The sequence below is a fragment of the Esox lucius genome, chromosome 24, assembly GCF_011004845.1.
Source record: "Esox lucius isolate fEsoLuc1 chromosome 24, fEsoLuc1.pri, whole genome shotgun sequence".
NCBI lineage: Eukaryota > Metazoa > Chordata > Actinopteri > Esociformes > Esocidae > Esox > Esox lucius.
Genome location: NC_047592.1, coordinates 22,496,716 through 22,523,686, shown reverse-complemented (window position 1 = coordinate 22,523,686; position 26,971 = coordinate 22,496,716). Strand labels below are relative to the sequence as shown.

Below are 26,971 nucleotides of genomic sequence, written 5' to 3'. Positions count from 1 at the left end.
GAAACGGCTGAAAGGCGAGCTTTGAGTGTAACCATGGCAACCATATTAACGTGATGCGAGCCGCAAAAATCCCACTGACAGAGATTTATGACGGAAATGAAACACCTCCCACCTCCCTCCAATCTTCTATTCTCTTATTTTTCTCTTTCACCCTTTTCTTCGCCAGTATTACTTTTCTTCTGCCTCGCTCTTTTCTTTTCTCCCCTCCTATTGTCTCTCATTTGTGTGTGGTGTCGCATGTCTCGTGTGTTTTGGGCGTGTGGTATTGGGACTTTTTGTTTGAAATAACCTTTAAATAATAGATACACTTTTCTGTTAACATTTGCAATGAGAACGTATGGATAGAGGATGGTGATAGTGACTACACATGTATGTGCAGAGCCACGTCCCGGCCACATTTATTTTTCCTAGTGACACTTTCTCCTCAAATTGTTTAATAGTGCATTAACATAAGATTTGCAGTGGCACCATAAAATTGGTGTGCTATTTGTGAGCCTGGAGTTGATTTCAGTTGAGCATGCTACCTATCTCCACAGTGCAGATTGATTACCATCCAGTTATTGATTAGCCTAGCGCAGTCGACTGATCCTGCGAATTTCAGTCAGTTCTTGCTAAGTAGGCCGAGGTTTGGAGCCGGCTACCGTTTAACCGGGCCAATCAGCGCGCTTTCATTAATTATGGGTGTGGTCAAGGTGATGATGAGCACTAAAACCCAAACTAACCCAGATTTTTCAGGATCGTTCAGCAATGTTAAACCATACTAGTGGTATTTTGGCATAACATTTTACATTGTTTTCCGTGTTTACATAGTTAATTATTTATCAAAGGTCTTTAGAATAGCACCTTTCAAACTTAACTAAAACAGCTTTTAAAATACAGCTCCGGAAAAAATTAAGAGACCACTGCACCTTTTTCGTTCCTTTCCAAAAAAGCTGAAAAGGAAAGTTTTAAGTGAGGAATAGAAGGGTTAAAATTAAGAGACCACTGCAAATTGAACGCTACTTTTCCTCACTCAAAACTTTCCTTTTCAACTTTTCTGGAAAGGAAATAAAAAGGTGCAGTGGTCTCTTAATTTTTTCCGGAGCTGTATGTTATTGCTATATGCAACGCAATTCTTAATATTGGTTATATTATGTCTATCAAGTTGTTTTAAAGAGAACATTGTGCAAGATGAGGAAACACACCCATTTTATATTTATTTAATGCAGGAATATATATTTAATCAAATGTATCGCAATATTAAGCTACAGATCAATCGTCAATCAAAATAGTTGTTAGTTGCATCCCTAGTTATTACCAATATTACTGCAGCTATATTATTGGCATTTTCTTATATTACAACACAAACGTTATATGCAATGCATTGTAAAATCAAACAATTAAGATGAGATTAACATACAGATATTATTTTAATTTTTGTTAACACATTGATTTTACTACTTAGAAAATACAAAACGTTATATTGATAGTCCCCCTAATTCAGTATTGGGATGTGTTGGTTTATTTTGTCCCATCTTTAGTGACATGCTTTGCATTTGGAGTCTAGTATTGGTGTCTGGCAACATGGGGACTGAACAATCTGAAAACAACATTATTTTGAAACATAGCCAAAACCTCAGGCTTACCAAAAACAAAAGTGGGGAAAAAACGATTTAAATGTCCAATTCAGAGAATACGATTACTTTGGAATTGTTTGGACTATAAAAGTCTTTGAACACAAATACTTGTCCGATGCCAACAGTGATGCCCTATGACAATGAGTGATTACCTCTTCCATGTCAAACTTTGGGTTGTCATACAAGCTCATGCTTCCATTGCCCAGACAGCGCACCGAATTACAATGAAGTCTCTGCACAGCCAATTAAAGGTCAAACGCCATGCTTCAGGGCACGCTGTCCCCCACTCTTCCTCTCCGCCTTTTAGCCGCTCTATATTCCCTCCCACAATCGCGGCCTCTGACCTTCTCCAAAACCCTTGCATCCTTCCCGCCCTCCTGCCGCCTACACCTCTCCTCTTCCTCTCCTCTTCCTCTTCTCTGAATATCCCTCCCTCCCCTCTCAGCCACAGGATTTAAAGCTCCATCCAAGCGGCCAACCGGTCTTTAAAACCAATGTGTTCCCCAACAGTGGGACTGTGTTAAGGGGATAAAGAGGGAGATGTGGAGCGAGAGAGGCAGAGAGCAAAGAGAGAGGGGCTTTGCCCATGTCAACCGCTGGGTATCCACTGAGCCAGTGTGTGTGCTGTCAGCTATAATCAGTGTAAAAACATGGTCTGCTCCAATTGGGGGAGAGAGGGATGGGAGAGAAACGAGAGAGACGGAACAGAGACAGGCATAGCGGGAGAGAGAAAGACTTAGGAGTGTAAATGAGAGAGGGTGAGATAGAAGAGGGAGAGACAGATGAGGGAGAGATCGAGGGAGAGACAGAAGAGGGAGAGAATGAGGGAGAGCGTAAACACTAATCTGGAGAGAGATGCATCACAGCAAAGTGCCAGAGAATGTAGGCCACTGGCCCATTTCCTCATTCTAGGGAAAGGATTGGCTGTGTGTGTGTGTGTGTGCGTGTCTGCGTGTGTGTCTGTGTATATAAATAGTTGTGCCATTTTGAATATACATAGTTACACTATTTTATGCCTCCTTTATTTCTTTGTCTGGCTTTTATCTGTCCACCTCCTCTTGACTCGTATGGACAACGCATCGATCCCCTATTCCCTTCATGTACTATTCTCACTGGGCCCAGACCAAGATAAGAGGAGTCCGTGGTTAAGGGAAAGGGTACACAAAGACAGACGCTAACCTTCTGATAATATAAACCCATATGGCTTTGACAGTGTCTCAATGTGCCAATTCTTCATGGACAAAATGCCTGACCGCATGCACATGCGCACACAGGCATAGGACAGACACACACACACACACACAGACAAACAACTATGCAAAAGCCACAGGCCGCACACACACACACACACACACACAAACAGACGTATGGATGAATTTCTCTTCTGTGAAGGAGATAAGACCTCAGGAAAAATAAGCGTTTTATTACTTGTAATCTTTAACCTTTGTGCCAACGCGTGTATGGTGCGTGTCTGTGTGTGTGTGTGTGTGACGGGAAGTCGAAGGGTTTCTCTCCTGCTGCTCTTTGAACAGAGTTTCCGCTGAGCACCACATCTGGTTTAACTGCTGCATTCCAAACCTCTGTCTCAGGGGACACACGACCTCAACGCTGACAGGAAACTCAAGCCATATCAGCTTCAATAGCCTATTTGCATTTTTGAATACATACGCGCAACATCATCAACTGTAGGGTGTGTGTGCATGCGTGGGGAGCGTCGAGAATTGTCAACCACTCCCTCGGTCCTGGTCACAGAGAAGAATAGTGTTGGAACTGTGTGGGCACCCTGTGTGTGTTGGGGGGGGGGTGGGTTCGGCAGGCACACTGATGCCTGCGGCCTGCTGGCGGAATGAAGCAGTAGCTGTTGTGTAAGACTAAGGTCAAATGGAAACCATGAGAGACGTCCAAAGAGTAACTAACTAACAGGCTGTATAGCAGAGGAGAAACAGAGGGGAGTGGGGGGAGAGAGGGAGTGGGGGGATGGAGGGAGAGAGGGAGAGGGGGAGAGAGGGAGAGGGTTGAGAGACGGATGTACACTGATACCCACAGACTGCCGTGGTGCCTTCCTGTTCCTGCTCACTAATATCACGCAGTACAATAGAAACCTCATCCTCCTTTTATTTTCTCTAGCCTCGCTTTCATAACTCACCTTTTCCTTATTCTTTGTCCCCACAACCATTTTCTTTCATTCATTAATTCGTATCTCTCTTGCCATGTCTCTATCCATGTGGTTAGTTAATAGTTAACATCTGTGTTAACAACCAGGTAATAATACGTGGTTAATTCAGTACTACTACTGAACACACCTATTATTAAGCCAACTAATGTTTGTGATTAGCTAGCTCGAACAACTAAGATGACACTGCAAGGCAGAATTAGCTGACATGCCTTGCAGGGTCACAATGAATATTGATATTCATCATGCTTGGTCCCTAAAGCCATAGCTAACCAGTTACAAATGTTAATGGTCAACAATAAAGTTTTGGAAACACTGCAGTGCTCATATATAATATATACTTTAATGGGCCCGTGATTGTGCAGTGTACTTCTGGCAACCTTGAGCCCAGGTTTCAGGGCGCCATGTTCTTGCCCAGTGAACTACACAGGATGGAGCAACAACAGACAAGTAGTTGCTGGCTTTGTGAAAACTCTTAACAATGTTAACTAGCTAAGAGCTATAGTAGCTAGCTTTGGTTGAAGATATTTTCCTTATTCTGTGATGCACTGGATACCAGCATACCTTTTCTGTTTTATATGAATTATAAAGGACTGGCAGTGGCATTGTCAAACTTCATGAATACGTTCCAAAAAATGAAATCATTAACATTATCAGTAAAATATCTTGGCTCCATAATGCTATGGAGGACCAATGGAGTTAAAATTAAATTATTAAATATACAAATAATTGATGAAATAAATGTATTATCTTAAGTCCTCTGTAGTATGGAGGACCAAACTTTTGGTTCTCCATAGTAACTTTGGCCCTCCATATTTCATAATTTCAAGGCATATTTGACCATTTAATGCTGTATTTCAATATTTACATTTTAGTCATTTAAGAGATCCTTTTATCCAAAGTGACTTACAGTAAGTGCCAGGACATTTTTCCCAGGAGCAACATAGGGTAAAATGCCTTGCCCAGGGCCACTATGACAATTGGCCCAGTCGGGATAGACTAATCCAGCGAGTCAGCGACCATCGCTTCACCGAGAGTTCCTCCCTTGTAGTAATTCAAACAGGATTTTGCTGCATTAGTTGCGCCTGCTTTATCTGCTAGCGAGCAAAAGTACAAACGCTTTTGCCTACCGGGCAACACCTGTTCCAAACTGAGTTGAAAAAGTTAGGTTTGAACACTACATAAGTTAGAATAGTGACATGCCAGAAAGCCTGTATGAATGTCCCAGGGACACAACGCCATTTGACCGTATGGTGCGAACCATCTGGATGAGTCTGTCTTTCGCTCCTGATGGCGCCGGGACTATACGTTAGTGTAGCGAATATCAAGCCAACTAAAGTACTGGATGTTTTGTTTTCCGCTACTCACAACAATGATATACATCATTCGCGAGTCACACTGCCAAAACGTGCGCTACATTGCTGAAACAAGCGTAATACTCTCTGGAGCTGTCTGTTTAGCTAGATAAAACCATTTGAAATTGAAAGTTTGCGCTATGAAAACGTATTTTCTCTTCGTATTTCTCTTTCTCTTCGTTTCTTAACCCCATTCCAGCTTTCTTAATGCCTGCATAAAAACAAGCAATCTCATTTTGTGGGCTATTCCAAAAAGTTCTGGAATCCCAGGCCTAACGAAGCCACTGGCAGTGACGTCCCGCATTTTCGTATGTTTTAGCATTTATATCGGCAAATGCCAGAACTTTATTCCTACAATTGTTAATAAAAATGATAAATTGCTATAATTCAGCACAAACGCTAATGCCGCAAAAGCTAGTGTCACTGGATCAGCGGCTAAAGACCACCCATTTGCATTGATTGACATATCCATTGTGATCATGAAATACGCAATGAAATATGTCATTAAATGTTGAAACACGCCATGAAATTATGATATACGCTATTATATCATGAAATAGGTCCCAGTATTATTAAAAAGGCAATGATTTTATGGAAATATAATGTATTAATAAGAAATATATCATTATAGAAAACATTATATATTTAATGATTTCGTTTTTACTCCTTTGGTCCTCCTTATAATGCTGACTTGCATCATGAATAAAAATGCCCCAGACAAAAATGTGGTAAAAATAATTACCATCAACCACAATTGCTTCTATATAAAACGTGCATGCCGATAGAGGTTTGTAAGGAATGAGACGATATAAAAATTTATTTTTCAGGAATAATACTGTAATCCTCAGAAGGATATGTTTTTTCCCTCTCTGTGTCTCCCCATGTCTTTCTCTATTTCTGTCTCTCACGCTATATTTCTCTGTGTCTCTCTATTTCTTTGTGCTCTATCTCCTTCGGTTCCTCTGTATTCCACTGTCTCTTTTTGTGTCCCCCTCTGTTTCACTGTCTATCAAATCTGTGTGTTTTCCAACTCATTTGTCAATCTCTCTCTTTCTTTATGTCTCTCTCCGTCTTTCCTTCCTTGTGTTTATAGCCTTTTCAAAGGTTTTATTGGGCTTGGTTGTCGTAGTAACCCAGCTGTGAGTGACCAGCACCGGCTTGCTTCCTGTCGTCGCCATGGAAACACTTCCTGGACAGGTTTTCGAGGGCAGCAGAGGAAAAAACAGCAGCTGGATTCACCATCGGTATTAAAGGCAACAAATCCTTTCAGTTCACCAATCTGCCTCTCTCTCGCTCTATCCTTTGTCTCTCTTCGGTCTCCCTTCTGTCTCACCCTATCACTGTCTTTCTCCTTTTCCCTCTCTTATCTTTTGGCAAGCCTTGTTGTGGGCATGCATATATTTTGTATGTGTTCAATATGAATGAAGTGCATATGCATGTCTGTCCCTACTTAGTTTGCATGTTAACATTTGAGCTATTTCACACCAACATGTGTATGCGGCTGAATGTGGGCAGGAACGTATCTACACCATGTATCTAATCTGCTATGGGCATTTGCCAGTATGTCTGTATTTGCATACTGTATTTGGGTACTGTCTTTGTGTACTGTCTTCTCTGTTCCCTCTTTTAAACTGTGCCTGCTTTGAATGTTGTAAATGTTAAGAGCTTCACCTTATTATCAGCGTCCATACAAAAATGGCACCCTAATCCCTTAGCGTGAAAATAGTGACTGTAGCCTGGAAATAGTCATAGTGATATTATTGAATTCAATTATGTACTTATAGAGACTTTTAAACTTAAATGGAGCTTTTGCGGAAATAGAAACAGGCATACAGTAGCCTTGAGAACCTGGTCAACTGCTTAGCAGCAGATAACATCATGAGGATCATGAATCCATCGATCCAGTGGGTCCCTGTTTCAAACACGTCACATGTTCACCACAACAACACCTTCTAGAGCTCAGAGGTGTTCCTGATGTGGTTTAAGCATTCATAGGGACTTAAAACATCCAATTATGTTGTTTTTCTATTAAAAACGTGCTATTTTGAGCAGAAAAACCAGATGAGCAACACAGTTTTTTTCATAAATGTTATGTAATTTGTTTGAAAGATTGAGTTTTGTGTGATGGATTCACTGTAACCTTTTTATATATACAGAAATGATATACTCATTCAGCTGCATTGTGGGGGACTGGTATGGAGCTACATCTTCTCTGCCAAATCAAAAGCACCAATAGAAAGCTAATCTGTTAGCAAAAGCAAATAAGCATGTGAGTGGATGCTACCGCAACACACATCCTTATACTGACAGAATGTGGGTACTGTATAGCGAGTTGCTCTGGGTTGGTGATGTGTGACTAGTGTTACTGTGTTACTGCCTGCAGTGTCTCTCTCTCCATTCCCTTTATCTCTGTCTCTCAGTCCTCGATGAGAGTGTATCGCGTCATTTAAATTGAGATAGTCTGGAGGAATCCCCAAATCACCATAAATAAGACTTCTATCCCACAATTTACTACAACAATTCTGAGATAATCTCATAGTAATAATGTGTCAGAATGTGTGTTAGAGAAGCAGAGAAGTAGATTGCTAAGTACTGTATCTCTATCTTACATTCTGTCAATTACGCAAAAGGTGTGTGTGTGTGTGTGTGTGTCAGTCACTGTGAACATACTGCAGGGTGACATGGATGTGAGTGCAGCTATACTAGTGTAGCATGAAATATACTGGAAATGTACATGCATTTTTGTATTCTAACGCTTCATTAGCGGCTCGGCGTTGCGCAAGATAAAAATATCCTTCTACCTCTGGGTGCAGTGAAAGAGAAAGGGAGATGGAGAGAGAGAGAGAGAGAAAGGGAGAGAGAGAGAAAGGGAGAGAGCAAAAGACAAACGGAAAAGAGGCAAAGGATAAAAATAGCGAAGGAGAAATGTTAAAATGAAATGTGTGTAGAGAGACAAGTATGTTTTTCCAGCATGCTAATTAGTGACGTTTCTGCCTGTGACAATGTGTGTGCATGTGACAATGTGTGTGCATGTGACAATGTGTGTGCATGTGACAATGTGTGTGCATGTGACCATGTGTGTGCATGTGACAATGTGTGTGCATGTGACCATGTGTGTGCCTGTGACAATGTGTGTGCATGTGACAATGTGTGTGTCTGTGACAATGTGTGTGTCTGTGACCATGTGTGTGTCTGTGACAATGTGTGTGCATGTGACAATGTGTGTGCATGTGACAATGTGTGTGCCTGTGACCATGTGTGTGCATGTGACCATGTGTGTGTCTGTGACAATGTGTGTGCATGTGACAATGTGTGTGCATGTGACAATGTGTGTGCATGTGACCATGTGTGTGCATGTGACAATGTGTGTGCATGTGACCATGTGTGTGCATGTGACCATGTGTGTGTCTGTGACAATGTGTGTGCATGTGACAATGTGTGTGCCTGTGACCATGTGTGTGCATGTGACCATGTGTGTGTCTGTGACAATGTGTGTGCATGTGACAATGTGTGTGCATGTGACAATGTGTGTGTCTGTGTGTTTACGATTTCAATCATTACAAAAGATGCCCATCCCAAACCTGCGTCATCTTCCTGTTGTGAATCAAATGTAAAAAAAACAACAACTATTTACTCATGTCTTTCCTTCTATTGCTTTTCCTCCCTTCTGTCTCATCCTTTGGCCAAACATCACGGCAAGTCATCTGTTGTAAGCAAATAACACAAGTGACCACTACTGTAAACATTGATGGACATGCCCAAAACGACCCGACAGTCACCTATTCTACTGCTAATGACGGCATCATGGATGGACGGACAGTGGAGAGAGACAGAGAAACAGGTAGGAGGCACACCCTGTTGGAGAACTTCTTTCCTGCACAGACTGACATTTTGACAGGTCTTTTTAAATCAAGTGAACCAGAACAGTCATGTCTGGTAGCTCCAAGGCTCCATCCAAAATGGCACCCTGGGTTTCCTATCTAGTGAACTAACTGAGAGGGATGTGGGGAGGACAAAAGAGAGAATGCGCGGTTAGAGCACATGACAATTCGAGACTATTGGGTCTTTAACGTGTAACGACAGAGTAGTGACCATTTCTCACATTTTATACACATTTTTTATCAGCTCTAAAATGAAATGACGATCCCTTCTTCCTTATATTTCCGTCTTCCTTTCTCCCTTGGTGGTTTTCCACCTCAATTCCTCCCAGTCCTTCCCGGCCGACGCTCCCGTCTCATGCTCCCTCCAAACTCCCTCTCCACGCTTTCTTCATCCCCTACTTCTGTTTTAATGTTATCACCCTAGCAACCTACCTCTCAACCTCTTCACACTTATTTATTCTTGTGCGTCTCCTCTCTCGCTCCCTTTCGCCCTCCTCCTGTCCACTAAAGGAGACTGATTTATCTCTCTTTCAGATCTTGGTCTCTTGCACACTCCCCCTTCGTTCTCTCTCTCTCTTCATATTTTATCGCCCACCTCCAGATAACTTGCGGAGAGAAAGAGGAGGGTGAGAGAAGGAAGAAGAGTGTGCTATAGCTTGGCTGACACCAGTGTCGTAGGGTGCTACTGCCAAGAAAACAACCACACAACGTTTCAACCCTGCTGTCAACAGCTTAAAGATGCAGCCTGTGACTTTTTTTTTGCTGAGCCAAAACAGGTTCCTGGAAATTGTCTACCATGTCAGGTATACCTCAAATTTCAATCAATCCAATGTATTTATAAAGCCCTTTTTACAACAGCAGTTGTCACAAAGTGCTTTTACAGAGACACCCGGCCTTAAACCCCAAGGAGCAAACAACAGCAGTGTTGAATTTCAGTATACATGTGCTGATTTATGGTCGCTTTCAAATGGGGTATTTCATGCCTTACTGAGGTATGATAGTGGGTTTACGTATAGATTATGTACATATAAAAACATGCTATACATCTAACTTAAAATGGGTGGTTTACTTTTTTTTCTTTTTTATTGCCAAATGTCCCAGACTGCATCTTTAAAACAAAAACAATACCAGAGCCTCCTACACATTACGACACAGTACAAACCACACAAGAGTCAGAGGTCTCAATGAACGAAATGCAAACATGCAGACACATTGTTCTTAATATATTCATTGTTTAGCATAAAATCCACGTACGCACACACATCAATCCCAATTAGTTAATAGTACCCAATTACAAGTACAGCACATTAAACTTTGTCCTATGACTACATTAAGAACAATCACTGCACACTCACACACTCTGCCTATGCACACATAACAGCATAACTAATGCAAAATACTTTCTCAAATGTATATTTCTTATATAAAATAAAATGTTGTGCCAAAAAAAATTTTTCCCTCTCAAATGGTTTTAGCCTCCAAGCTCCAAGAGACTTGTGAACAAACATTGTTTTGTCATTGCTTTACCCAATAGAGCAGAGTCTTTGCTAGACCATATGCACCTTCATTTGCAAAATTGCCCCTGGTGTCCTCCAATCTTGACCAGCCAAACACATTCTTAACCTCACAAGAAAAAATGTTTTTAATAACTTTAAATTAAAACCCAAGAAAGTCATTAAAGTAGTAGATTTTTAGAGAAACCTATTTCATTTTTGCTAAACAACAAGAAACTTAATATCTTTATTCTCTATACACTATTTAGTTGCAGTTTTGTATAATAAATAAAAACAATAAAGCAACTGAAGGACTACTTTATAGTTTCATTACTCTAGTTTCATAACTGATTAATCATTTAAAAAAGTAGTTATAAACCATTTACTAATATCTAGATAAAGGACAATTTCAAAAGTTTTACTTAAAGTAGTCAAATGGCCAAAAGAAACAGTAATCCATGTTTTTTTTTATACAGACATGGCAAACTTAAGCTAACTATATCCATAATTTGATATATCCATATCAAATTACCTTTAAGAAACATTAAACCAAATGTATTGTTGATTTCAATTGTTTTTATAGAACATGCTTACATGCCCCCATTACTAGAGGAAACTTCACCATAGAATACTGTTTCTCTTGGCCCACTGACTATTTTCAGGGCAAGGAAAATATTAAGTTGTAAAAAACTGTCCTTTATGTTTAGTCATGCTTTATAATGACTTAATACATGTTTTGTTAAATTTCTCATATAATGGACATGCAATTGGTATTTGAACACGACCTGGAGCTTTGGAGAGTTTCATTTGCAAGGCTGCCAACTTCGCAAACCATGACTCTCAATTTCTAACACGAGACCCAGAACTTAAACACACAACGCACCATATTACTTAGATTTTTGTAATATCTGTGGGGATTTATACCACACAGATGAGTTCAGGGATTATGACTTAACCAAGCAGCAGGTGCAGCAGAGTCACAGATCAAGACACGTACTATTATGGACATCTTGCCGAGCTGTTCTGCTTCTTATCCCACTGCTTCCCCAACCAGTGCAATTTGGCTGGCACACACATGCTGGAGGTGAACGCATTTCCCGGCCAACCACGACTGAGCTCATAGTCAGTCGAGTCGCTAGAATGTGACAAGATGGGCTAGCCTCTCCGACATTCACCCATCCACCCAGTGCTATGCTAAGCTAAATTGGCCTCACCCTCAGCTGGATCCCAGGCACTGTCCAAATAACACAACCGTAAAAACAACCTGCAGACCACAACTCAAACAGATGTGCTACAAGGCAGCGACTTAAACCACTGCGCTACCCGCGGGCCCACATCTACATTGTTCAAAGCACACTTAAACAAGTCTCCGTCACAAATGACAGCTCCTGTAAGACCCCTATGGTGAGTGAAGTGTGAATGACGGGTTTGTAAAATCACAACTGTTTTGAGTTTTATTATCATCTGTCGCCAGCAGGGGGTCCTGCGGTTTCTGGGCTATAATGACTCAAATGAAATGAGTCCACAAATCTGTTCTATTGACTGAATGAGTCGAAAAGATCAGAGTAAGTAAAAATAGATTCCCATCAGTAACACACACACAATCTACTTCGAATGAATGTGGGCCAAACTCCTGATTATAGTCACACACATCAGTCCGAAAATAGCCTAGCGGCATAATTGGGGGAGGGGGGAGGGGCAGTGTTGTATGTCAGGGATTCATTTAGCTAAATGAATAAAGCAGAAGTAGAACAAGGCAGGCTAGTGGTGTCATTAAAAAGTCACACTGTTAATGCCTGTTAGTGATGAGAGTACCAAAAGCCTCCCACTCTGCCCTAGAGAATGAAACCCTGGGAAGAGACAGTGGAAAATGCTTCCGGATGAAGACAAAACTCCAAAAAATTGGATGAAAACCCCCAGGATGAAGAGGAAACAAGGAACCTTTGGTGAAAATAGCGAGTAATGGTGAGGGTTGGAGAGTTTTCTGGGACTCCCGAATGGTTGTTTAGCGAGGTTCTAGGGCTGCGCCAGTTAAGTGTTAGAGTTTGTGTGTTGGAAGGGCCCACCTGTTAGTGAAGGTAACAGGATGGTTTTAACACTGACTCTGAGTCAGCTGCCATGTGTTGCATAACAACTGATTTCAAGTTATTTACTGTAAGAACTGATCCCAGTTCAGTGAGCGTCATGGTTTAAGAGCAGCTGCTGTTTAGGTAAAAACATGCTGTATAATGTTCTGTACCCAACAGATTCAGGGTGACTTTGGTTCTCAGCACCAAATGGGTAACCAGATCTTGCTGTCTGTAAGTAAGATTTGGGTCAAGTGGGAAACCTAAACGTAGAAGATTTACCTTCCTTTCATGGGATGCCAAAACCAATCAAGGAAGATCAAAATAACATCTTACACATGTGACACTCTCAAACAATTCTGAATAATGTTTTATACGCAACAGGTCCAGGGTCAGATTTAATTTAAATGAGTTTGGCTCCAGGCAGCCATCTGTATGGCTGGGGGAAAGCAGACAATTTCAGCCTACAGCTTATCCTTTCAAGGAGGGACATTAGAGGGCATGGTGGGAAAATGGAGGGAAAATAGGGGGGGAAATGGAGGGAAAATGGAGGGAGGGAGATAGATAGGAGTTCATCTTTTCATAAGGTAAAGACATGAGTCATCTACAGTAACAGGCATTATCCAAGGGGCAAAATTAGAAGGAAGATATACTTCAAGGCATCTTTCATGGCAGCCACCCTTTGCCATTAGCATAAACACGGTGTAGTGTCAAAGTGGGGTAAGCTAGGTGACCTTACCTCATCTAGTTTACATTTACAGTAAACGTTCAGTCTTGAGACTGCTCAAAGGAGACTAAAATGTTAACTTGATTCTCCTTGCTTGGCTTTGACAAGGAAGGTAAAGCTGAAGTTTCCCACTTGGCCCCAGCCTCAGTTGTAGACAGGATCTGGTTACCCATTAGGAGCTGAGAACCAAAAGTCACCCTGAATCTGTTGGGTACAGAACATTATACAGGATGTCATTACATAAACAACAGCTGGTATGAAACCGTGACGCTCACTGAACTGGGATCAGTTCTTACAGTAAATAACTAAATATCAGTTGTTATGCAACACATGGCAGCTGACTCAGAGTCAGTGATAAAACCATCCTGTTACCTTCACTAACAGGTGGGCCCTTCCAACACACAAACTCTAACACTTAGCTGGTGCAGGCTTATTTAGGAACCATTGGGGCATCCCACATAAAGCTCCAACCCTCCACCAAAACTTGCAATCTTTATCACCCATTTTTCCTTCCATCATTTCTGAAGGTGTTTTTATGCTCTTCTATGTTTCTTCCTCTTTATCCGGAGAAGTTTTCCCATCTCTTCCCAGGGTTTCAATTATGAGGGCTGTTAGAATGGGAGACCTTAACATGGGATAACAGTGTGACATGTCAACAGTATCGTCTCCACATGCTTTATTCATTTAGCCAAATGAATCCCTGATACACAATGTCGGCCATTTTCCTTCCATTCTGCCTCTGGGCTATTTTCAGACTGATCTGTTTGACTTTAATCTGAAATTTGGCCCACATTCATTTGAAGTAAACTGTGCGTGTGATTATGGATGTGCTTAACCTGATCTCTGGGCTTCGAGCACAAAATAGGTCATTGTTTCGCTGATTGAAGGATCTGTACATACGTCTGGTTTGGCTGTGTAAACTGCGACTCCCCTGGTGTTTATGGATGTGGATTTTGTCCGCTGTGCCCTAGTGAGCCATTCAGGGCGAGGTTATGACATCCTGTTGCATTTCCTCACCTCTATGTTTCGTCTTTCCTTTCAGGCCGCCCGCGCACAAACACACACACACACATATGCAAGCACACATTCTGGAAGCCAGCCAGCCCCAGTGAACAAAGCATTACAGTACTACAGCACCGTTTTATCAGTGTTGATAACGCCCACATCCGGACCCAAACCTCCGATGTGTGTGTGTGTGTGTGTGTGTATCTGTGTGTGGGTGTATATGTATCTGTGTGTGTGTATTGTTCTATCTTCTGCAGCATTTCACAGCCATTTTTTTAAATGTATTTCCAGTTTAACAAGTAAACAGCAGCTGTTCTACACACAGTGTTCAAACCAATAGTAATAACTGGCTTATGAAAAAAAAACAGTTTGACAAAAACAGTTTGTCAACACAGCGTAACAGCTACAAGAAAGGACAATATTTGTCTAGCTACAGAATAGCGGGGTAAAGCAACACAAACACGCCTACACTCGAAAACACCCGATAGATCGGCAGAATGTTTGTTTTCGGTCATCGCCGATGGTGTTACTTTAGAATTGTTGCTAAGGACGCCAAAGACACCACACCAGTGAACAATGCATGGCCAGAGCTGGAGGTATACATTTGTTTTTATATGTTTTTTTGTGTGCACATGTCCGTTCATTCAAGTGTGAGACTTGTTCGTGTGCTTCTGTAGCGAATGTAATTCATTATCATAATACGATTTTGCCCGTTAAACATGGGCTGCTTTGTAGTTTAATTGAGATGGTATTGTGTGTTAGCCTTTCTATCTAACACACAATGCCCCATGCCAAACACAAACACACACAACAATCTCACACAAGAACTAGCAGCTAATGCATTGCCCATAGGATAAGGTATAAGGTATCCCCTAGCGCATTACATAAGGACAACACAAGGTCACAACAACACATGCACTCATATATACACACAAACACAATCAATCACACAGACACACTCACACACATAGTGCTAGGTCTCTGTTCCTTTTCTATAGTTCAAGGCTAAAAATACATAAATTAGGCCTTGAGTTTCTGTTCACCTGCATGCCTGACATGAAGGAAAAATTGTGTGTATGTGTGTTAGCAGTGTTTGAAATTGATAAGGATTCAGCCTATCAGGTCTACTAATAGAATCTCCTGGAGAAAACATCAATTTTCCTTTCTTTCTGTGCCACCAAAAGTTTGGGAAATGGTCAAGTTGTCAGGTAGTGAGGGAGATGTGGGCAATTACATGGAAGTTGGACTTGCCATATTTACTCCAACCCAGAGTCACATTTATAGATCTGTTAAAAGGTCTGTTTAAAGCCCTTGGCTGAACTGTTGGAATCCTAGAAATAAGGATTTTTTATGTTTGGTTTTGTTTGACATGAAAATAAATGGATAATCAGGTTGAAACCAAAGGGCTGGTCAGTGATTCCCCGGGAACTCTGAAATCATAAATGGTTTTATACATTGCATATCGTCAGATGCTTTTTGCAGTGGTGGGATATTGTGTGTAACTGATGAGAAAAATAGTGTAATCTTTTCAGAATGCATCAACATTTACATTTGCTTTGCCCTTGTGATTAGCTAAAAGGGCCTTTAGAGTAAACCAGCAAGTCTTTTCAGTGAGGACGCTCTTGTGGTTCCCTACATGAGATGGCTCTATATAAAAAGCTTATATATATAAAAAGCTTTGAAATATACCAAAAAGTTACCATGGCTGGAACCAATGTAAAGATTCGATAGACTTAGACCAGACCATGAAATGTACATTCATTTGGGCTACGGCCACTCTTACCCATAGCCATAAGTTCTCGCCGTGTCCCATGATAAATCTGTTATGTTATCCAGATGTTTCTGAGGCTACTCTAAATCTTAGATTTTCCAGATTCAACCAGGTTTAGTCGTGCAGAGGGCGTGGGTACTATCTAAGACTGCAGGGACTCATCAGACAATCCATGGTTGAATGAAATCATGTTTCGTTAAGCTAGGAAACAAATCTGGTCACACTTCAGGGGAAAAACATCAATTTCATACCAATGAGTGTGCTTTTCTACTTCCCTTAAGGAGGTCTGAAAGAGTATCCTCTCTGTGAGGACATGCTATAGCTGCAACACATTATACCAGTTGTGGAGTCAAGACACATGTGTATCGACGCCTTTGGATACTAAAATGAGAAAACGATGAGAAGAAAATCTATGTCTTGGTATTAGAGTGACCATTACAGAGGGGTTTCTTGTGCAGACAACAGTGCAATGTGTTTATATTATAATGGTATGATACAGTATAAGTCCCAATTGAGTATTTTGATTTGATCACCATCTTCTTTTCCCATCTTCAGAATTAAATAATTATGATCAAATATTGATGGAAAAAAAACTTTTTTATAGGCTAGGCCTGTATTTTTGCCAGGCTTATGTAAAACAGGCCAACTAAAAAAGGACTCTTTTGTAACGTCATTGTAAAAATAAGCAGGAACCAAAATAATGCAGACCTCCAAAGATGGAGGAATGGATGGAGGAATGGGGTTTGATGACTAATCTTTGTCTGACAAAGCAAAAGGAAGAGAAAGCCGCAGACAAAAAATAATTGAAAAAATACGGAGAAATGCATTTCGGTTTTCAAACAGACGGACAGATAGATGGAGGCTCGGATCGTACTGGCCCTGTGTGGGAGTGGTGTGTGTGTGTGTATGTTTGTGTCCATTTTAGGGGAATCAATATCTCTTCTCACACACATACACACACACACGCACACACACACACACACACACACACAGCACGCACACACACACACACACACACACACACACAGCATCCAGGTTCAGATAGATCAATAGTGCCATGGTAACTAACGCCTACTTCCAACAACTATCTTTCTCTATTCTGTCTCTCTTTTCTGTCTCTCTCTCACTCTCAGTCCCACTCAAGCAGCAGGTGAGGAGGCCGAGCAACAGGCCCACACTGGACCCCCTGCTTGGGTAATGTGTGAGAATGGATTTGCATGTGCAGGTGTAGTCACAGAGCAGCAGACTGTACCAGCCAACTCACGGCTGGTTCGGCACGACACACAGGACAGCGAGCCCGCCTCAGAGCGACGGGCAGAACCATAAAGAAGCCGAACAGATGGACCGACCCGATACGACTGAACATGTATGTGTTGGGCGCTTGGAAAGCACAACAGGGAGTGCTGACAGACAGATCAACATAATCAAGACGTGTAAAATCTGCTTATTTCTAGCGAGAGGGCGAGAGATGGCGACAGAGAGAAAGAGAGGGAGACCAGAATACAGATATAGAGCTAGAGGTGCCCCTTGGCACGGCACACCATGCTGTCACTTAAGCCACACACATACACACACACACAAACACACTATACCTCCGTCTGTGCACTCAATCACCCTCTTCCCAACACAGCAGCAAAATCGACTCAAGTCATATCAAATCAAATCACGGCCAATGAGACGTTTCATTGGGAGGCAGAGTAGATTACGTGTGTGTGTGTGTGTGTGTGTGGGGGGGGGGGTGGGGGGGGGCACGTGTGTGCACGCAATTCCAGGAGGATTTTCATTCTGATCCCGAAACAACGTAGCCTACACGGTATGCACCGATCCCAAATGGCGCCCTGCACCCCTGCGTAGTACACCACTTTAAACCAGGTCCCTGTAGCATTGCCACTGCTGTAATGGGTAAATCTGTTTTTTTTGTGTGCTGAGCGCCGACCCGGCTTAAGCCCCTCTCTCCGCTGCATCACCACCCTGCCAGACAGTGTTTGGTTGACCTTGTGAACGAGCGAGAGAGAGAATGAGGAGAGTGTGTGTGTGTGTTTTGTTTGTAACTGAATAAAAATTAACAAGGATTAATTAGGGGGTGTGTTCATATCTGTTCCGGAATGAATCATGTTTAAAATATGTATTATCCCTTCCCCCAATTTTAGCCTTCTTTTCGCCGTTCCCAATATCATGATGTCATTTACACGATTATGGACTTTGCTTCGTCATGGCATCTCTAACGGATTCAGAAAAGTCTGAGATCGATACCTGTCCTCTAATGCACGCCTCAACAAGCCACTGTGCTCCTTATTACACGGCTTGCTCAACCATGGCATTACTCGGGTACATATGCACTTGGAGGAGATTGCATTCCCTGGCCAACAACCATGACTGTGCTTCCGGGTGCCCAAGCAAAGGCAGCACAATTCGACTCCCTAACCGTCCATCCCGGATGCAGGTGAGAATTTGCCACACCCTTCTGAATGATCCCCACGGCCTTGTTTGAATGCCCAAGACCAGGATTTCAACAACAACAAAAAATCCAGTCCAGAGATTCAGAGATTCTTTCTAATTTGACACAGTCCTTTGACAACTCACTAATGAAACTTAGGACACAGTGGGTGGATCCCTTCCATACATTGTCTTCTCTACAGAGAGCAGGATGTGTTAGCTTCCCAGAGACCGTAAACAAAGCAGTAGATAAATAATATTAGACAGCAACAATAACTGTGGCATTAAAAGGGTTAAAGAGTGAGGCATTCTGGATTCCCCAATTGACTTATTGAGACACAACTTAAAGGTCGCAGTAAGTCAGGTTCTGTTCTCATCAGTGAATCAAGGAAGAATATAGTGTATTTTTTTGGACCCAGGGTTTCAGTCAGGTATTTGGTTAGAATGATCCTCTGGCTCTCTAACTCTCCGTCTTTCTCTGTCTCGCTCTCTTTCTCCATTTTTCTGTCTCTCAATCTCTCTGACGGTCTAAAAAGGTCCTCTCATTTGATATATCGATTTCTGTGTTTTCTGCTTAGTGGACAAAACTGGTCAGTGCAGCAGAAATGTGCTTCCCCCTTGGCTCCTTCCTGCCTGTGTCTGTGGGAATGTTTGTGGTTTAGTATTTTCAGCAGTCTCTGAGTCAACACAAAAGGGGTTTGGGAAGGCAAACTCTTTAAAACCCTGAAACACAAAAACAACTGATCCGTTACAAAAGTGTTGTTGTTAAATCCCCCTACATAGCAACTGCATAGAAATATTGCCCAGTTGGCTACTCTTTTGAATGTCACTGGTTTATAAATATGTGCAACATATTTGACATTATAAAAATGATACAGTCAACACAACAGATAGGTGTGTCTGGACACAATGTTTACAACTGTGTGCAGACAAATCTGGTGGCCTGAGAAAGCATACTTTTTGGAATGGTACTTATCCTGTGACAGGAAAGGCAATGACAGCTGTCATTGCCTACCAATATTTACAGTAAATTCCACCATGCTTCATTAATTCAAATTTAGAATGGGTCAACAGGGATCACTGAATCATAAGGGCCTTATGTATTTCCATCAAGCACTTATCCAGGATCAGTTCCCCCCATGTAATTGTAATGGTATTTATTAAAAGCCAAACTGATTCTAGATCAGCACTACACAACACACTCCACGGCTGGAGACTAGTGTGCCCACTGTACCTAAACCTTAAGGAATTGATGATGAAATTACCAATGAATAATGCTTTTAAGGATGATAACACATTAAGAACGCATTAAGAACACATTAGGAACGCATTCAAGAAGCGGTCCACATTTTTTGGCCACTGGTTGTAAACCATGTATGTGCCCATTTTGTTTCTAATGTCATTTAAACCACTCGCTTTCAAACTTGGAATTTCATGGATAACTGAGGTATGATAGTGATTATATTTATAGATCATGAGCATATAATGACACATTTATTACACATCCAATGCAAAATGAGAGGTTCAAAGGTTTAATTTGTTAATTAAAAAAATCCCAAACTGAATCACGTTGTTGTTACCATCTTATTACTGTATCATAACACAGTGTTGGCAACACTATTACTGTTTCAATCATTGACCTTCTTATTAATTAGCAGAGCAGGGATTTTCTCTTTTTCCCCCAGTTGTTCACTCGTGGAGACATTCATTCATGTAGATGCTGGACTCGCACATCGTTCGGGATCAAGGATGATCCTGTATCTTCCTCCTTCATTCATACAGTCACGAGGCATGGTGAACCCCAATTTACACACTCACACTAACTGGGTCACAGGTTGTTAGATCGATAACGAATATAATCGTCGATATTAGCAATAGGAACCATTTCTTCATTTTTTTAAATAATACATCACAGAATGTTCCAGATGAAATCCGTGTTGCCACTCAGCGTATAATAAAACAAGTAATTAATTTAGTCACCGTTAAAAGCAGGAGTGGCAGCCTACACAATATCACCAGACAACGAAGTCGACTAGGTATATTAAATGGTCCGGAGAGAACAGGACAGTCTCCTTTAACGCGATCGGTTCATTTGGCCTAAATCAGTTTGCTTCCGAGTAACGATCTCCTCATCATTGAAGAAAAATACCGGCATTGTTCACTTGTTGAGAGATGGTTTAACGTCCCAGACAATAAAAACACATAACTACAGTCAATCGTGTCAAGTTTTGGATACATGAAAACATTATAATTTATCGCGGGTTATTGTTATTTATAAGGGACTGCAGACGGATGGTTCGAAATAGCCTACATCAGTTGGAATCATTATTGAATAATGTCAAAATCCCACAAGTAAAAATGACACCCTCATTCAATGCAAACAATATATAATTATAGCTAGCACTGGCTGTAGCCTGCGAATACGAAGCAAAGATGAGTTGCTAACTTACCCTGGACTGTGTTGCTATGAGTCAGCGAAGAGAGAGATGCTCAATGGTGTGTGTAAGAGGAAGTGGGCACTTCTCTCTACCACAAAACGTTATCAAAGTGTGATTTAGGCTATGTGTGTTTGACGCGCAGATAATCTGGCTGTAAAGTCCTCGTCCTCTGTCAGCTCCACTATCCAGAATGTTGTGGGGTTTAGGATGTTGTTGGTCGCCGTCAAAGAATAGATTTGTTTTTATAAACATATAAAAGCGAAATACAAAAGCAATTCCAAAATATGTTTATGTGGATAAGTGCGTTGTTTTTTTTGTTCAGTCAAGTTCGATCCGTCCGTCCGGTTGTCTGATGGATGAACGGTCTCGCCGGTTTGTGGATGGAAACGCCTTTTCTTCTCTCTCTCTCTCTCTCTCTCTCTCACTCTCTCTCTCTCTCTCTCTCTCTCTCTCTCCCCCTCGCTAGCGCGCTCTCTCTCTCATTCTCTCCTGGTTCCTGTTCTGATTCCGTTGATTCGCAGACACTCGCGCACACACATTTTTCCAAGCTGATGTCACCGCGTTATCCGGTTTGCAAATCCCACCTCCCTTTCTTTACTTCCCTTCCTCCATTCCCCCTCCCTGACACAATTCCCCCCAGCTCTTTCTCCTCTTTCTCAAACTTTCTTCTACCATGCAGTGTATGATCGGAAGCGCGGGATGATAGCCAGCAGCTCGAGCTGAGATGACATGGAATTATCTAGATTTAGGGAGTAGGAGCTATGCACGGGTTTGTCTAACACGCTAAAAACTGATTTTATTATACTGTTCTCTCGCAAGACAAGCCACATGCCTCCAGATAGGCAATTAACAAAGGGACGCGGTTAGCCTATAGGCCTAGTTAATATTAAATTGCCATTTTATATTCATGTCCTAGGTATATTTACCTCAGCTCGCTCAATGTCTGCCTTCCCAGTGGTAATTTGCGCTCTGGTAGATACCTTGTTACATTCTTAATGTAGACACTTCATCTGGCTTTAATTCTTTTCAGTTATCTACTTTAAATGACTGGAGAAAATGAGAAAATACACAAACTCGACAATTATCACTCATTAGAAAACAAATTGTGAGCTGCTGATCACTGATGTACTTAGCTATTTATCCATATTTATAATCCGTTGCTTTGAATTCTGAATGCTGATTGGCTGGTAGCAGTGGTATAAGTAATGCGCCTGGAAGTTTTCTGTTGTCCACATGTACGTGTATTGCTGCTATTCCTGTATTACATTTTCACATTCCGACTTGCACCTTAAACTTGCTTTTATTGCACATTTAGAACTGCCACTGTACTTGCATTTTCTACTGTTACACACATGTCTACCTCAGGAACCTCAAACCTGCTATCCTTGTATTTCAGTTGCACATGCTACCCTACTCCTTCAATTTGAATCGATTGCTAATTCAGAATGCATTGTTCTATTGAATTGCCTCTTGTACCCCTACAACTATTTATCCCAATTGTACATACATTATACTTAATACTTGTACATTTTCTGCCCTTCTCTATTGCCTTAATTGCACATTTCGAATTGTCATGTAGTGCATTTGCATTAATTGCACATCTATAACATACATACTTAAATAACATATTATAACATAAATACTAGTAAATGTTATGCCCTCCTCTATTTGCACTTGTGGTTAGATGCAAACTGCATTTCATTGTACTGTACTTGTTCAATGACAATAAAGTTGAATCTAATCTAATCTAAAATATAGCATGGCTAATAGCTGTTCTTAGGTATGGCATATCGTCGAGTGCCTGGCCACAGCGCATAGCTGTGGTATATTGGGATTTTATCACAAACCCCCTTGAAATGTCTTATGGCTCTCATAAACCGGTTACCTAGGCAATATGAAAGTGTACACCACGGGTATGACATTACATCACTTTTTACTGATCTAACTGCGTCGTCTCAGGTGATTGTAAAATAGTGCCATTATACTACTGTTAAGGGCCGTGACCAGGCACTCAGCGATGCGTTGTGCCTAAGAACAGCTCTCAGTTGTGGTATATTGGCCATATACCAAACACCTTTGTGCCTTAATGCTTGCATGGCTATCAGTCAATCAGCACTCAGGATTCAAACCACCCGGTAAATAAGAGACCAAACCACAGGTAAATTACCATTCTTTCTTTAGCTCCCATTGTGGCACTTAGAATTAGTTCAAACATAGGTTTAGAGAATTGTCTCTTTATATGATCATACACAGATGAGCCAAAACATGACCACAAACAGGTGAAGCGAATAATGTTGATCCTCTCTTAACAAGGGTACATATCAAGGTCTGGGTTGATTAGATGGTAAATGAACAATTAGTTCTCGTAGTCACACTGCACACATTGTTCGGGAATAGTTTGAGCAACATGAAAGGTTCAAGGTGTTGCCCTGGCCTCCAAATTCCCCAAATCTCAGTTCGATTTAGCATCTCTGGGATGTGCTGGATCCACAATCCACAGCAGCTCCACCTGGCAACTTAAAGGATTTGGAGGATACGCTGCTAATGTGCCAGATACAACATAATTCCTTCAAGGGTCTTGTAGAACCCCATGTCTCCAGCTATAGCAGTATTAAAATTATCTATTAAAAACTCTATGAGTGTAAAACAACTGTATATGTAGCTTAGTACAAATCAGAAATGACGGGAAAATACTTTTTAGCTTATGGATGGATATTACATTTTATTGACTGCCATTTACTGCAAGTGCAGTACATTCTTGACTTGAAGTTAACAAAGTCGGCATCTTTAGTAAAGGCCCAAACTATTATCATATTCAGTATCATAGTATGCAGTGCCCTCCATAACAATTTGGGCGGTAAAGTCAAAATTTATATTTTTGCTGTACACTCAAGGCACATGAAAAAATTAAGAAAAGATTAATATGAGGCAAAAGAGGCAGTTTTGTGGCCAGTATGGTGCAGCAATGTAGTTTACAGTTTTGAGGTGACTTGATGTGGTGAGTGTAGTCTCTATGTTACAGATGTCCCAATGTACAGAACTTCAACGAAGACTGATGAAGGTATACTTAAAATGAAGTGTTACCAATGAATGGCACAGCAGTTTTACAGAGATAAACCAAAAATACTATACAGTATATAAGAGAAACTCAAACCCTTAGCTTTTGTTCTATTCATGCAGTGCTGTTACATAATGTTCTCAAGAGATTTCAAAAGGGCCACAGATTTCTTTGCGCATATTAATATTTGAACATATTTATTTCACATACAGCACATGTGTGTTTCTGTGAGCATATGTGTGTGCTTGCCCCCAAGAGAAAATCTAATAGGGAACTTCTTGCTTCCCATCACAAGACCAGCTCATTTAGAGAAAAGAAGAAGAAATACTGCCTGAGACTAACACACATGCACATACACACACACATACACAGCGCTAGGTCTCTCCACTGCTTTACAATTGAAACATTTGACACATTTCTCTTTTACAGTAAAAGGCTTGACACATACAGGGCAAAAAGAAATTGTTCACCCTAGGAATGAGTCGAACAAAGAAGTTCTTCTTTTCCCATCACAAGATCAGCTAGTTTATGGAAAATAAGAAATATTGTCAGAGACGAACATACGGACACACAGCAAGAGTGTAAACTTGTGAGGACCTTTTTGAATAAAAATGTATTCACATTAATATACTATTTTCCCTAACATGTAACCGTAAAACTAACCTTAAGATCAGGGACGTCGCTAGGCCAATATTAGGGGGGCTTTAGTCCCCCTAAAATATTAATGAGACCCCTAAATAAATCAATATATCAGTCAATATATTTTCTCTGGGATTTATTTTTTTCGTCAACCTTTCCATCACATCTAAACTTCTTACAAACGTCTTACAAATTGTATGGAATCGTGTTCATTTGGCAGCTTGTTTGGTTGAGTTTGATGCTTTGAAAGTAACTAGCTCATCTGAACCGAGCTGTCTTCTGTAAATAGTAGCTATTGATTTGGTTACCCTGACAAATCAATAAATAAACTTCAATTAGTGCTGCACACGGCTGCTAGAGTCCTAACTAGAACATAAAATTTTGAACACATTACTCCTGTACTATCGTCCTTGTTAGGGCTGATTTTAAGGTTTTACTGTTAACCTATAAATCAATACATGGACTTGCTCCTACTTACCTTGCTGAAAAGATCCAGCCATACATACCTACAAGTAACCTACGATCGCAAGATGCAGGCCTTTTAATTATACCTAGAATTTCTAAACAGACAGCCGGAGGCAGGGCCTTTTCTCATAGAGCTCCACTACTGGAATGATCTGCCAATTAAGGTTAGAAATGCAAACTCAGAACAAACTTTCAAGTGTCTACTAAAAATTCATCTCTGCAGCACGGTTTATAATTAGGTGTAGCCTGGCCCGGGGGCGTGAAGGTAACCAATAGGCTTGATACTGTCCACCCTTGCTGTCTTGCCAGGTGGGCTCTCATCGCCACTGGATGGATGAAAAAAGAGTGGACTTTAATTTCTTTATTTAGATAGAATTTAAGTCATATTAGATCAGTGTCTAACACAAACTATGAGACATGAGACTATGGGGTATACATTTAGCCATCATTTTGATAGATTTTACACCCATTGTTACTCTAAAAATACCTGATGAAAAGATGTTTTGGGGAGTATGCCCAAACCCCCCAAAACTAGGCTAAGCCCCCCCCCATCAATGATTTTCTAGTGATGTCCCTGCTTAAGACTAACCACTAACCACTGAACTTAACCCAAATCTAGCCTTTTTTTTTTTTATATTTGCCACAGGTAACTTTAAACTTATATGATGTATTCGTTTAGGGGTGTGCACACAACGAAAGCATACTGTTTTTCATTATTTTAATTTGAAATTATCCAACAGCTTTTATTTTTTTTATTAAAGAGGCATTTCACACGGGGAAGCCTTAGGTGTTTGATATCTTGTTTAAAAATGTCTAGGTCGGTGAGTTTAGTATGCCTCAGAATTGCCCACAAAGAACGCAGGAATGGTAAACAATATGCTAAACAACACATTCAAGTATGTTGACATTTTTATCGATGGGCAAGCTAGATAGTAACAAAATAATGTGTTGTTTAGCATGTTTAGTTTAGCAAAGTCTTCATGTTATACATATCATGCTTCAATGGTTTTCGTGTAGTCGCAGTTCTTTTTGTTTGAGCAATAGGATGACTTTCAGCGATGTTCTTGTCAGCAGATATATTAATAAATGTACAAGGTGTTAACATGTTTCCGCTTTCTACAAGACTGCAACTCTGGTAGGTTGATGCTTCCTGCTTTGGCCATGTCCTTTCCTCTCTCTCTTCAGGTTATAAAAACATCCATAATGGGGTACTGCTAGGCAGCTAGATAGCTAACTAGCTACCTTTACATCACGCAACACATTGGCTTGTCGTCATGATTTCAAGGATGCGTTTTTGGAGATGATCTTGCATGGTGATGTCAACCGAAGATAAATGTTTGCACCTGCACTAGGCTTGCTGTATTATAGATATTTGAGAGACAGAAGTTGCTGGATTTGGGGTTATTCTACCTTCAAATATCTTTGCTTATTGCTCAATTTTAACTAAGATATCTGGTACTGTAAAATACATAGCCTTCTCATTTTATATAAAATGTCTGTTGTTAAAACAGCAACTGATTTGAGTCTTGCTTATTGAAAATTGTGCCTGTGGGAATTGAAATATGTGGCAAGTAATCAACTGTAAAATGTATATCCTACTCTGTATATCAATGGTTACTTTGCTGTTATTCTGACTACAGTCTGAACATTTAGTAGAACAAATGGTGTCCATCATAGAACAACCAGAATTAGTGGAAAGCTGAGAAAGCATGAATTTCCTTGTCAAAATGAAATTAGCATTGGAAAAGGTGTATTTCAATCCCTGTTATGGCCAAAACAATCACTGTAAAAAAAAGAATCTACTTCACTAGCTAGCTACCAACTTGCAGAATATTTTTTTGGTTTTAC

General features: G+C 40.8%; 1 protein-coding gene across 1 annotated transcript in view; it reads right to left on the bottom strand.

The window, feature by feature from the left end:
- The window catches only part of LOC105009357 (proliferation and apoptosis adaptor protein 15), a 35,924-nt gene extending 14,552 nt beyond the window's left edge, over positions 1–21,372 (bottom strand). Inside the window, exon 1 of the mRNA XM_010868772.5 lies at positions 20,974–21,372. The gene's annotated coding sequence lies outside the window, so the exon portion shown is untranslated. The remainder of the gene's footprint in view (positions 1–20,973) is intronic.
- Between the last annotated feature and the right edge of the window lie 5,599 nt (positions 21,373–26,971).